Source organism: Malus sylvestris, chromosome 7, assembly GCF_916048215.2.
Source record: "Malus sylvestris chromosome 7, drMalSylv7.2, whole genome shotgun sequence".
Taxonomy (NCBI): domain Eukaryota; kingdom Viridiplantae; phylum Streptophyta; class Magnoliopsida; order Rosales; family Rosaceae; genus Malus; species Malus sylvestris.
The window spans coordinates 1,285,775-1,299,050 of NC_062266.1; the positions used below are offsets into that span (position 1 = coordinate 1,285,775).

Genomic DNA, 13,276 nt, shown 5'->3' on the forward strand with positions numbered 1-13,276 from the left:
GTAATTTTGGGTCAGAAAATAGGTAAGAAAGAGGGATATGTGCAGATTTTGGAAGAGAAAGGGAAAGGGAATTGCAGCAAGGAAGGATCCTTGCAGATTTGGTGTGGCATGGACATTAGGGAAGGTTTAGGGCTTCTAGAACAACCAATTAAGTGCCCTAATATGTTTTGGAATCCCTTTGTGGCTAGAACATAGGTGAGGAAAGATTAGGAAACTTCCAAGCCAAGAATAAAAACTATCAAGAATGGAAACCTCCAAGAATAGAAACTTCCAACTTTAGAAACTTTGGCTTCCAATTTTGAACTCTTCGTTCTTTATTTGTCTTGAATCCAATTCTTCACATCTTCATTCAATCCTACGCTCATTTGATCTCCAATTTCATCCATCTTCTTAGCTCCAAGCATATGCAATCCATTTGATGCCCAAAACTGCTCCAAAAGGCTCCAAACTGCATCTTTTTGCATAATTTGTCCTTAGAACCTGAAAACACACAAAAATGGCTTTAAAGACTAAAATAACTATGAAATAACAATGTAAATGCACAAGAACAAGCCGACTAAGTCGCATAAATATGCTCATATCAAATTAAACTCTCTTGTTGACAATAGTAGTATGGATAAGTAGGGATCGTTCTTAAACCGGGGATTAGGAGGGATTGCTAAAACACTCTTAAACTGACTCAAATCTGTAAAACAAAGTTTAAAACACTAAACTAGACTCAAAAAATGCAAAACTAAACTCTAAAACACTAAAACAAATCAAAAGACTCAAAACAGCAACCAAACACTCAAAACTGCCTAAAAACCACTTTCTGGGCAGTTTTGGGACTCTAACATAATTTGGACGAATTTTAGTTTTCTAATGACCTAAAACACTTAAAAACATATTTTAAGACAAGTTTTAGTTAATATAACTCAAAGAAATAAGGTGTGATTGATTTTGGACGAAAATAAATAAAACAAAACAAGAACAAAGTAAACAGATTTTTAGACAAAGTTAAGTAAATTGATGGGTGATAAATCAACTAGAGGGTTCTTCTCCACACATGATACACTTGCATTCAACTTTGATTTCCAATTGCTTCTTTCAATGAATTATGAATCTCAACGCCCTAGGTTAACTGTGATAACACTTTTTTAACCTTCAAGTTTTCCTAAAGTTAGTGAATTGGATGGGAATGCACATGCAACAACTCAAAACATTCTCTAAAAGTCCCTTACGTGAAAAGCACAATAAAGGTACAATCAAAGATCATTAAGCTTCATGAAAACTATAAGCATTGACGAGGCAATTGTTACTATGAAAAGCATGAAACGTTTGCCAAGAATTCACTAAACACGATCGTTTATAAGCGACCTCCACTACTTGCAAACATAAAGTTGTAACTATTAGGTGAAACTTCCTTATGTTTTAGCTTCAAATTCCTGCATGAAAACTAAGTTGGCCACCTTAATTAACACACAAAAATAAGTCATCAATCAAACGGTTAAGCAAATTGCATTCACAATTCATGAAATAACAATTAGACGTAATCAATTCATCTTGCAAGCATAATCATGGTATTGAATAACCCCCTAGCCAAAAGGCTTAGTTCCTCATGTTCACAAAACAAAGGAAAACAGATTTATACATTGTAAATATAAGAAAGAGAACACCTAAATATTCCAACGATTCGATGTTGAATGGCTAGAATCTTCAAGTACTTCGTCTTCCTCTCCTTTGCTACGGCACAGGGACTATGGGCAGGTTTTTTGGGCTATTGAATGATGTAGAATGGATGGGGGACGTATGGAAGTGTTTAGGGTTGATGGGTGGTGCGGCTAGGGGTGATTTGTGGCTGAAATTTGGGTGAATGGTGGTAGAATGGTGCGGCTGAAAGTGGAGTTTTGTTTCTGGTGTGAATGGTGAATTTTTGGATGATTTGTGGCTGCACAAAGGGAGTTTATTTAAAGGGTTTAGGAAATTAAAACCCTAGGTAAATTTGGTAAACAGAAATTAAGTCTAAAGCTCTAGAATTAAGGAAACAAATCATAAAACTAAGGGAAAATAGGCTAAAGGGTGCGGCTAGGGTTTAAAACACAAAAGGAATGTGTTTAATGCATAAAAACAGGAAAGAGCCCTTTCCCTTGCACGGCAAGGAAGGGGAAAGGGCAAGGGAGTGCGGCAAGGGGTCAATAAGGGTTCTAGGCATTTGTTTTGTGTCCTAGAATTCTTAGGAAGTCTTCATAATTGCTGGAACTTTTAGGGACATTTAGGAAAAATCAAACCAAAGTAGGAAACCTTGGCTTAACTTTCCTACTTCAAGTAGGAATCCTTCTTGGAGTAGGAATTCTTGTTCTTCTAGGAATCCTTATGTGATTAGGAATCCTTCGTTGATTAGGACTCCTTCTTCATGTAAGCACTTTCCTACTTCAACTAGGAAACCTTGTTCAAGTAGGAATCATCATCTTCAAGTCCTCAAATTCGTCCAAACCTTGGCTCCAATTATGTGATAATCATTCCAAGCCCAATTTTGCTCCAAAAAGCTCCAAAATGCATCTTCTTGCATCCTTTGGCCTTAAAACCTGAAAACACATAAAACTAGCTTAAAAGACTACTTTAACTAAGAAAACACCATGGAAATGCATAAGAACTAGCTAACTAAGGCGCATAAATATGCTCCTATCAAATTCCCCCACACTTAGTTTTTGCTAGTCCTCGAGCAAAACAAAGAAATAAAACAAAACAACTAAAACACAACCTAAACCTTCCAACATTTGTCTCAGGGATTTCCAATGAACATGACATGTTAAAAATCGTTATCCCCACAGATTTGAGTCATCTCTACACTTAAGCACATACTTAATCATAGTCACTACTTACTTGTTCACAATTAATCAATTAAAACAATGTTTTGAATGTAGTAACATGCCTTAGAGAATTTACTCAATTCCTTACAAGATATGCACTCAATTTTCACTCAGATTTTCTAACTACACACCCTATACTAGTTATATGTGAGAAGATTGATGTAGATATGAAAACGAACGCTCACATATATGTATCACAAAGAAAGCAATTTCTGGAGTTAATAAGCATGTTTAGATATGATCTCATGAATGGAATGCTATTACTTAGACGCGAGAACCAGTGACACCATATGCTCATACCAAATTCAAACTCCACAAATTGAAACACATAACACTCAAGATTGAAGTTAAAGGTTGTAACGGGGCTTGGGGTGTTGGCTAACAAATGAAGGATAGGGATAACAAACATTCTTAAAGCAATAGCAAGCAAAGTAATGAAATTGAAACTTAGAATTCACTTAGATTGCAGAAATTAACTTTTAAACATGAAGGGAAGATTCAAGCAATACTTAGGGCCGAATTCAAAGTTTTGGACCCTTTCTTCAACAAACAACATCTTAGAACTCTTTTTCACATCTTTTCAACTCTTTTTTTTTTCCTTTTCACAACCTTTTTTTTTTTTTTCTTTCAATGCCGTGCCTATGGCACCCAAACTCACATTAGAAATATTTCCCCCACACTTGTTTTCTGCCATACATTAATCAAAAGGAATTCAATTTGAATCATGCTTTACTATGCTTCAAGAACAAGGGTATGGATGGTTCTAAACTAGGCTAGGTGAGGATAGTGTGGTTTAACAAAGAATGTAGGCTGACAAGGCTCGAAGGGGTTAAACTTAAACATATAAGGAAATGGGATACATGGCAGTTTGGCTTTTGTGGTGGTAACTACGCAACTTCATCTTGAATATGTGTTATGCAAATCAATAGCATGCTTTGAATGAAATGGGCATGAGTTCTAGCATTTGGAACTAAATGATGAAACGCCTTCTAAGTAATAACCAAGCAAAGAATAATGAGATCATGCAACGACTTTAGAAAACAATAATGCACAGATTTTAACTCTCCAAATAAACGTTTAGGCTCAAGTCTTACAAGGTTGTAGCGTTTGTTTGAGTTCCTTCCTTCAAGCATGTTACAAAAACTAATTTTTTCTTTTATGATTACATGTGAATTCATAAGTTATAACCATAACCAAGCATAAACAAAGAGTAAATCAAACTTTCATCCATGTTAATCACTCTCTTTAACAGCCATGTAATTACAAACCAAATCCTCATCATTGTGTTGGAAGGTACCCTAAGACACAAACACACAAAAACGACTCAAAACACTCTTTTTAGGCTTTTCAAAACACTTTTTTTTTCAAATTTTTATGTGATTTTCGGAGTTATATGTCAAAACACACTAAAACACACCAAAACTGCTTAAAAACACTTAAAACAGCAAGGACCAATACTATAAGTTATGGGTGATAAAATCCCACGAATTTGCATAAAAAACACTTAGTTACCCCCCCCCCCCCCCCACACTTAAATCAAACATTGTTCTAAATGTTTCAAGCATAAAACCACACCAAACAAAAGGAAACACACAAACAACAACTAAAACAACTAAATAGGCAGATTCGAAATAAACAACAAAGTGAAGAGTTTAGGAACGCAAATTTGGAATTGGAGTGATTCCTTGGTCTTCCTTTGTTGAATTGCATGGGTTGCCTCCCATGTAGCACTTTCTTTAACGTCGTGAAGCCGGACGAAGAACACCTTCACTCCTCCTTGGAACCCACGGCATGCAGTGGGATTTCCTCCACAACATGCTCCACAAAGTTCTCGTAGTACGGCTTCAATCGATGTCCATTCACCTTGAATTCTTGCCCGGTTCTCAAGCTTTTTATTTGGACTGCACCATGCACAAAAAGATTAGTAATAACAAACGGGCCAACCTACTTGGAACGTAACTTACTAGGGAATAGACGAAGACGGGAGTTGAACAACAACACTTTCTGCCCAATTGCGAAAGTCTTGCCTCGAAGCATCTTATCATGGAATGCCGTGGTCTTCTCTTTGTAAATTCTAGCATTCTCATAAGCTTCATGCCTTATCTCATCAAGTTCACTCAATTGAAGCTTTCGATGAATTCCGGCTTGGTCCACATTCAAATTGAAGGTCTTGATGGCCCAATGTGCTCTATGTTCTAATTCCACGGGAAGATGGCAAGGCTTGCCATACACAAGCCGAAAAGGAGACATACCAATGGGGGTTTTGTAAGCCGTTCGATACGCCCATAGTGCATCATCCAACCGTAAGCTCCAATCTTTTCTATTTGGCCCAACGGTCTTCTCCAAAATCTGTTTGATCTCACGATTAGACACCTCGGCTTGGCCATTGGTTTGGGGGTGGTAAGGTGTGGAAACCTTATGCGTCATATGGTATTTCTTGAGTAATGCCTCAATGGTACGGTTGCAAAAATGAGACCCTCCATCACTTATTAGCACCCTAGGCATCCCAAATCTAGAAAAGATATTAGTTTTCACAAAATCTGCCACAACTTTAGAATCGTTAGTTCGAGTGGCTTTCGCTTCCACCCACTTTGAAACATAATCAACGACAAGTAATATGTAAGTGAAACCAAAAGATGAAGGAAAAGGACCCATAAAATCGATACCCCAAACATCAAAAATTTCAACAACAAAGATGGGTACCTGCGGCATTTGATCTCTTTGGCCTATATTACCTGTCCTTTGGCAGCGATCACATGTTAAACAAAAGGTTCTAGCATCTTTAAACAAAGTAGGCCAATAAAAACCACATTCAAGAATCTTTAAAGCTGTCCTTTGGGTGCCAAAATGACCCCCACATGCATATGTGTGACAAAAACTTAAAATTGAGTGAAAATCCGATTCATGCACACATCTTCTTATAACCTGATCTGGACAATATTTCCACAAGTATGGGTCATCCCAAACATAAAATCTAGCATCCTTTTTAAGTTTATCACGTTGGAATTTGTTTAGGGTGCTAGGAACTTGTTTAGTCACCAAATAATTCACCAAATCTGCGTATCAAGGAGCACTTACCTGAATGGACAAGAGTTGTTCATCCGGAAACGTTTCGGAGATGGGAAGAACTTCTTCTTCACGCACCAACCTGCTTAGGTGGTCGGCAACAACATTATCACTCCCCTTCTTGTCCTTGATTTCGATGTCAAACTCTTGAAGTAAGAGCATCCAACGAATGAGCCTCGGTTTGGCCTCCTTTTTGGTGAAAAGATACTTCAAGGCTGCATGGTCAGTGAAAACAATTACTTTAGTACCAATTAGATATGATCTAAATTTATCTAAAGCAAATACAACCGCCAAAAGTTCTTTTTCGGTTGTAGAATAATTCAATTGAGCATCATTCAAAGTGCGTGAAGCATAATAAATAACATGTGGCTGTTTATTTTTTCTTTGACCCAAAACAGCTCCAAGTGCATAATCCGATGCATCACACATCAATTCAAAGGGAATGGACCAATCCGAAGGAGTTATGATGGGTGCCGTGGTGAGGAGGTCCTTGAGATGCTTGAATGCCTTCTCACATGCCTCGTTGAACTCAAATGACACATCCTTTTGTAGGAGACGACATAGGAGTTGTGCAATCTTGGAAAAGTCCTTGATAAATCGTCTATAGAATCCTGCATGACCAAGAAAAGAACGAACCTCTCTCACCAAATTAGGAGAGGGTAAGTAGCGTACAAGATCGATTTTAGACTTATCAACCTCAATTCCTCGTTCAGAAATTATATGACCCAAAACAATACCTTGTTTAACCATAAAATGGCATTTCTCCCAATTTAACACAAGGTTTGTTTCAACACAACGTTTCAAGATTAAAGTGAGATTATCCAAGCAATTATCGAATGAGTTACCAAACACACTAAAATCATCCATGAATATCTCAATAATCCTCTCAACATAATCAGAAAAGATGCTAACCATACACCTTTGAAACGTGGCAGGAGCATTGCACAAACCGAATGGCATGCATCGATATGCAAACGTTCCAAAGGGACAAGTAAACGTGGTCTTTTCTTGATCATCCAGAGCAATAACAATTTGATTATAACTGGAGTATCCATCAAGAAAGCAATAAAAGGAATGACCTGCTAACCTTTCGAGCATTTGATCTAGGAACGGCAATGGGAAGTGATATTTCCTTGTGGTTGCGTTTAGCTTCCTATAATCAATGCACACTCGCCAACCGGTTTGAATTCGGGTGGGCACAAGCTCATTCTCTGCATTCTCGACAACCGTCACTCCGGATTTCTTGGGCACACATTGGATAGGTGAAACCCAACGGCTATCGGAGATGGGATAAAGCACACCACAATCAAGGAGCTTGATTATCTCATTTTTCACAACTTCCATCATCGGAGGGTTAAGACGGTGTTGAGCCTCTCTAGTTGGTTTGGCCCCCTCCTCAAGAAATATGTGATGCATACATGTTGTAGGACTTATACCTTTGATATCGGCCAAGGTCCAACCTAGGGCAGATTTGAACTCCTTCAACACACGCACTAGTTTCTCCTCCTCTGGTGCCGTGAGGGATGAGGAAATGATGGCAGGTAGGGTCTCGTTTTCCCCCAAGAAGATGTACTTCAAATGGCTTGGTAAGGGTTTGAGATCAAGGATGGGTGCCTGAACGATGGATGGAAGCAACTTGTTAGTCGAAATTGGAATTGACTCAAAGTTAGGAGACTTACCACCATGCTTAGGTAATGACTCAAGGGCAGCAACCAACTCAAGAATTTCCTCACTAGGAGGCACGGCATGGCCTAGTTCATTTGTGCCGTGGGTTAGCTTAAAATCTGCCCCCTTGGTGGTAGGTTCCATGCTTCGTGTAATGACTTTTTCAAGCGTATCGTCATTCAAATCTTCAAGATATCCCTGCGCCAAAGAGTCAATTATATCAATAGAGAAACATGAATGGTCCTCACTAGGGTACTTAATGGAATCAGAAAGATTAAAATTAACAACTTCCCCATCAAATTCCATGGACAAAGTTCCACTATACACGTCAATCTTCGTCCGGGCCGTCTTCATGAATGGCCTTCCAAGGAGAATGGGCAATGATGGAGCATGATCCGATTCATCCATTTCGAGCACATAAAAATCCGCTGGGAAGACTAAATGATCAACCTGCACCAAAACGTCTTCCAAAACTCCCTTTGGATAAGCGTTAGATCTATCGGCCAATTGTATGATTACAGCATCATGTTTTAACTCACTTAAGTTCATAGATACATAAATGGAGTATGGCATAACATTTATAGAGGCTTCTAAATCTAGCATGGCAGATTTGAAACGAGTGTTACCAATGACGCACGGAATTGTAAAGCTACCCGGATCTTTGCATTTGGGGGGTAGTTTGCGTTGCAAGATGGCAGAGACATTTTCTCCTACATTCACGACCTCCTTGGTTGAAAACCTCTTCCTAGTGGTGCACAGCTCCTTTAAAAACTTAGCATATCTCGGGACTTGCTTAATGGCATCCAACAAGGGTATGTTGACTTGAACTTTCCTAAGTGTCTCAAGGATGTCCTTTTCAGCTTCATCCTTCTTCGTTTGCACAAACCTGCTAGGAAAAGAAGCATTCGAAGGCACAACATTAGTAGAAACTGAATTTGACACATTCTTACCTTTATTGGACAAATTGGACAGTTTAGGGCTATTGGAGACTTGCGGCAAAGGTACTTCCACCTTTGCCGCGGGTTCATGTGATTCCTCCTCTTCCATTTGCAACATTTCATCCTCTTTGTGACCTGTTTTTGATGAAGAACCTGCTCCAACCTCCTTACCACTTCTTAGGGTGATTGCTTTGGCTGATTCAAACCCTCCCTTTGGATTTGGAATGGTGGAACTAGGAAGCTTCCCTTGGTCCCTAATCTGCCCAACAACTTCGGCAATCTGCCCCATTTGTTTCTCTAGTTGGTCCACCCTTTTGTTTTTACGTTTCTAATTCAGTTTTCAAGTGTTTAGCAATCCCTCCTAATCCCCGGTTTAGAACGAACCCTACTTACATACTTTGCTACAATTGATAAAAAGAGGGTTTAATTTGAGTGCTAATTAATATCATACCAAATTTTGGCGCCGTTGCCGGGGATTAGCAACTTTGCTAATCCCTCGTTATTTCTTTTTATTTTTCGTTTGTTTTCTATCGTAGTTGCTGATTTGTGTTGTTTCTTTGTTTTTAGGTACTAGTGCATGACTCGAAGTTCCCGACCTATTCGTGAGCATATTTTGGATTTTGACGACGATTTCGAACACGACACGATGAAATACGTCTTTTAGGATGCCAAACTCTTATAGAGTTTATAAATAATCAGGTGGGAGTTGTCGGTCTGTTCTTTCTCTTTCAGATTGTTGTTTGTTTTTGGTAATTGGGTATGACTTGCTTCTGAAGCTGTAGCCTTTTCTCTCCTATGGAAGTTTTTAATCACATGTAGCTGTTTTGGTTGTGCAGAAGGATGGTACATATATGTTTAACTTAGATGGCATGATTCCAAAACTTTGTCTCTTAGCTCAAGAAACAAGGGAGGATGGGACGGATAAGCGTTTGCGTTCTGCTGGGCTTCAAGCTCTATCATCAATGGTAATTCCTCCTCATTTCAATATGGTCATTACTTCATGCACTGCTACTTGTTTCGCATGTGATATTCAATTTAGTATCATGTAGTCCGATATTCATAAATTTCACATTGTTACTTAGTGCGAAAGGTTTATTAGAATATTTATGCGTAGGTGAGAATGGTAACTAGTGATTCATGCGGAGCGGCACTAGATCTTGTAAATCATAATCTTGTATGAGTTGCAAATTCTCCCATATGCACCCTCACAAGTGTGTTTTGTATGCAGGTTTGGTTCATGGGTGAATTCTCTCATATTTCATCAGAATTCGATAGCGTAAGTTTATTTGGCACCATTTACTGCTATGCCTAATTCTTATATGATTGTTTCTAATATAATTACCTTTTTGCTATTTTATCTAACTAAAAATGTGCTTATTTATGTTCATAGACTCAGACAGATTTTAAATAAGTATCATCGTCAGCTTGTAGCTGTGGGAAGAAAAAAATACGCATAAGAACACCTTTTGACATCAACTATTGTTTACAGATTCTTTTTCTTTCTGTCTTTTTTCATGGCTGGGTTCGTAACTTCTAATGGCATTTACGGTGTAGGCCAATTTTCATCTTTTTCAAGCCGCAAATCATTAGCTTCTGACAACCTTTTATTTTCCTTTTGTAAATCAGGTTATTTCAGTTGTCTTGGAAAATTATGGAGGTCCAAAGAATAAGTCAGAAAAACAAGACACTCAGATAGGGAGTCCAGAAGAAGTTTCACCTTCACTAGAACCCATGACAAAAATTTCGTCCTCGAGGCTGCTAGGGAGTGAAATAGGCGAAGTCAATGTATCAGGGTAGTTTTTATTGGCACAGTACTAACTAACTAACTATCGTTATGTATCATTTGAGCTATTTCATTTTGTCGTAGCTAAGGTATTATTTCTTCTTCTTGTTTTTGTTTACAGAGACAACATGAATAACCCCAGATTCTGGTCAAAGGTTTGCCTGCACAAGATTGCTAAGTTAGCCAAGGAAGCTACAACCGTACGGCGTGTATTAGAGTCTTCGTTCCGCTATTTTGATAATGGAGATCTCTGGTCTCCTAAACATGGGCTCGCACTGTCTGTCTTGATGAATATGCAGTTAATAATTGAAAATTGTGGTATTTAATTTTTCTTCAAATTGCTTAGAACTTGTTGCCTCTGGGAACTTGACTAGTCTTCTTTTGTGATGAAATTAGTTGCACTCGTACAACTGATATTTTGATGACCTGTAAACTGCTTCTTGCAGGGTAGAACAGGCACTTCATGTTGTCCATCTTAATTAAGCATCTTGATCACAAGAATGTTCTTAAGAACCCAAATATGCAGCTGGACATTGTTGATGTTGCCACCTCTCTTGCTAGAGAAGCAAAGGTCCAATCATCAGTGGCTATAATTGGTGCTCTGAGTGATATGATGAGACACCTGCGAAAAAGTATACATTGCTCACTTGATGATTCAAATTTGGGGGCTGAAGTAATTGAATGGAACAGAAAATTTCGAGCAGCAGTGGATGAGTGCCTTGTGCAGTTGACACATAAGGTGATGGTAACATCCTTTACATTTCTTTTAAAGATGGAACAAGTAGTCTCACAAGGTAGGTTTGATTGCTCTTATATATTGTGCAGGTAGGAGATGCCGGTCCTGTTCTTGACATGATGGCCGTGATGTTAGAAAACATGTCTAACATTATCGTTATGGCTAGAACCTTAATTTCTACTGTTTACCGTACTGGTCAAGTTGTGGCGACGATACCTAATTTGACATATCAAAACAAGGCAAGAATGCATCAGCTATATCACTTCCTTCGATCTACAATTATTAGTGCAAAAACTTACCTAGTTTCCATCTGATTTTCTTTCTTTTCATTTGTGGTTTGAATGTCTGAATTTCTGTAGACATTTCCTGAGGCATTATTTCACCTGTTACTCGTAGCTATGGTCTGCGTAGACCATGAAAGCAGGGTGGGCGCACACCGTATTTTTTCTGTCGTGCTTGTTCCGTCATCTGTTTGCCCTCGTCCTTGTGCTGCTGCACCCATTACTACAAAGAAAAATAATATTGGAAGGACCCTCTCTAGAACTGTATCAGTATTTTCTTCATTAGCTGCGCTCTTTGAAAAATTAACCAATCAATCTCACGCACAGGAAAACATCGGTCAAGAGATGAAGGGCAAAGTTGTAATTGTGGAAGAAGCAAAGGTTCCTAACGAATCCATGTTGAACAGATTGAAGTCCAAATTTAGTTCAAGAAGGCATCCATCAGCTACAAGTGACTCTGTCAGTGTGAGGCCATTCAAATGGGGAAGCAGCAGAAGCTGTCGACGTTTATAGTTTCCCAGCAGAGACAAGAAAGTTTGATTAGATTTTCTAATGATTGCAGCCAGGAAAAGGAAACTCCATCTGTTGTTCCGCTGGGTGCTCCTACGGTATATTCTTTAACATACATACTATATGGGAAAGTTTTAAATTCAATCCTTCTGTTGTTGCAATTTGCATTGCATGCATATTGTGTTTTTAGCATATTCTGAGTTTCCGAAAACCATCTGGGACTGCAGAGTGGAAATCCATTCCTTGAATCAAGTGCTATTTCACTCAACCAATCTGTTGGAAATGGCTCTTCTATGCTTTGCGCGACTGAGTATCAGCCCTATCCACACTTTCAGTTACCGGCATCAAGCCCCTACGATAACCTTTTAAAGGCTTCTAGTTGTTGATCCGCATAGAGAAAGTACGATAGCCCTTGTAGCAAGCAAGAAATTGAGCGTTAATAGCATTGGAGCGAGCAGTTGTATCTGCAACAAGTTTGTGTTGTCCCCGATTCAGCCAGCCTTGTTTTCTCTTCATATCTCTACTGACTGACTGCATTCATTTATTCATCAATTGTTGATAGAGAGGTTCATTTTATGTATCTTTTGGTCTCTCCCTCGCTTTACATGTTTGATATTGTAAAGTAAGAGTTTTTTTTTTCTTCTCAACCATTCACTAGTGAAAAAGAAAACCTACGGGAGATAATTTTCATGTAAAGTATAAAGATGTGAAATAGGTAAATTTCATTTTCGTACCATCTATGTGAAGTGAAAACATGTTAATTTGTGTATAAAAATTACTTACTTTTGTGTAGGAGGGGAAGAACTTTATTGAGATTCAGTTCTAATGCAAACGATTAGGCTTTCGCTGAAACTGCAAAACATGCTAAGAATCTGAGTAACAAGGAATACACAAACTTTTGAGGACAACTATGTTTGAGACTCAAACAAGGATATTTACTCAACAAAGAGAAGTTTATACAAAGAACTGATTTCCATTCAAGTCTACCCACTTACAAAGAACATACATGAGACATCATCCTCTTTTGTCCCTTGCTTACATAAGATAAGGAGGAATCTTGTCTATATAACAATCAACAATACTTTACTTCATACTCAAACTAGTCTAGATAAGATTCCTTAATTTATAATACATCAAAGACTATTCTAGTGGGGCCAACTTATTGTCCAAAAACATGATTTTGGATAACTGGTGTTATAACAATAAAATTGTAAGCTACTAGCTAATGAAAAAATGACAAGCTTGAAAGGATGAGAGGATAAAAAAAGTATAGAATGTGGAAATTGTAATAACCCGTTCTCAAATTTTGGCATAAATTACAATGTTGCCATTAGATTGGGGCGGTGACACTTAGGCCCAAAAGGTTGGTTGGGAGTGTAGGCCCAAAAACCCGTCCCACATCCTCTTCTGTTTTCTTCTCTCTCTCTCTCTCTCTCTCTCTGCACCCT

The 13,276-nt window shown here is 38.4% G+C and overlaps 1 pseudogene; it reads left to right on the plus strand.

Annotated features, from left to right (window-relative positions):
- The first annotated feature begins 9,154 nt into the window (after positions 1-9,154).
- LOC126628880 (protein SEMI-ROLLED LEAF 2-like) lies at positions 9,155-12,680 on the plus strand (annotated as a pseudogene).
- The last annotated feature ends 596 nt before the right edge of the window (positions 12,681-13,276 follow it).